This window comes from Arachis ipaensis, chromosome B10 (genome assembly GCF_000816755.2).
Source record: "Arachis ipaensis cultivar K30076 chromosome B10, Araip1.1, whole genome shotgun sequence".
Classification (NCBI taxonomy): domain Eukaryota; kingdom Viridiplantae; phylum Streptophyta; class Magnoliopsida; order Fabales; family Fabaceae; genus Arachis; species Arachis ipaensis.
In genome coordinates, this window is record NC_029794.2 from 126,302,107 (window position 1) to 126,303,849 (window position 1,743).

Below are 1,743 nucleotides of genomic sequence, written 5' to 3' on the forward strand. Positions count from 1 at the left end.
CAATTTAGAGTAATTTTTTTTAGCATCTTACGTTTCTCAATAATATACTCATCGATAATTTTGGATTGGATTTGTTTAATCAAATCCTACTTGGAGGAAGCTTTTACAAGAAATTATAAAATCTTGTGCATATTTCAAGAAGCTGATACATATATGGATTGCCATGTTCTCCGGAAGGTAGCTCCGCAGTAGATACTTGTTCTCCCAAATGGATGGATTTATGTCTAACGATAGAAGGTGGTTTCGAGGGTGTACGGGAGAGAGGGAGGGCGGGTATTTTTGGTAACTTGTACAAAAATAATTTAGAGTGATTACTCAATTTGACTTACAAAAATAATTTACAGTGATTACTCAATTTGACTCCTGATAATTTCTTCGAAAGACTACGAGATCCTCAAACAAAAAAAATACTCTTTCTGACTCTTGATTTTTATTTTTATGAGACTGATTAATCTTTAAAAAATATTAACAGAGGATTAATTAGTCTCATAAATATAAAGATCAAGGACCGGAAAGGGAATTATTTTTGTTGAGAATTTCGTTGTATTTCGAGATAATTGTAAAGTTTTTTTCTCAATAATTTAATTAAAGGAGATTATTGTAGGATGGATAATTAATGGGGAATTAGGGTTAGTTTTAACTTTAAGTAGCACTGTAGTTATTTGCATACAAGCGTTGAAGTTATTTCTTCCAAGCTCAATTTTCATGAAAATGAAAATAATGCTTTTTGTACTGCAACAGATTTTTCAATTTCATCAAGCCAGTAGCCACGTTTATAATCATTTTTTGCATAAATAGACAAATCATAATCATTTTTTGCAACTTTGTTCCCAGTATAGTACATAAGAAGTTTCGGTAATTTGTCATGATTTAAATTATTTTTAGGAAAAAAAATTACGAATCACTTGGGCGAAAAAAAAAAAAGAATGAGCGAAAGAGAGAGCGGGAGTGAGGGTTTAAGGATAAAACATAGGGAGGATGACGGCAAAGTCGTCAGAAAAATTAAGGGGGAGAGTGTGGGTGGGTGTGCATCCGGTGACAAGGAAGGTCATTTTCGGGATGATTTTTAGAAAGTCCCTAAGGTCTCTTTTCGAGATAAGGTCATTTTGCAGCAAAGTCGAAGGCCTTTGCACTCGTTAGATCTCTATCAAGGGATGATTTTGCGACAGTAGTTAGCAAGTAGGGTGATTCTCAGCCATCGTGTGTAAGCTTTATGAAAGAGACGAAGACATGTTTGGCCGAATCTTATAGAGAAGGCTTAGTGATCAAGGTCTTGGATCAGAAATATAGTTACACAGCTCTTTCTTATAAGCTGAGAGTAGTATGGCGCATCAAAGGAGGTTTCAATCTGCTAGATGGGGGGTTTTGGGTATTTCCTGATGAAATTCGATGTCACTGAGGATCGTGAGAAGGTCATGTTTGGTGGTCCTTGGTTGATCGAGGGCCACTACATTGCAGTAAAACCATGGGATGTTGATTTCCGTCCTAGTGAACAATCTTTCGGTTCTACGCTAGTCTGAATCCGGGTCTCTAGTCTCCCAATCTGGTGTTATCAGGAACAGGCAATGCTACGTATTGCAGCTGCGATAGGAGTCCGGTAAAAATTGATTTGGCCACCAAACTGACAGAGAGGGGAAGATATGCCCGTGCCTGTGTTCAAGTAAATCTGGGATTGCCGGTGATAAAAAACTATTATTGTTGAGGGTGTCGCTTACAATGTGGAGTATGAAAGTTTAACTTTAT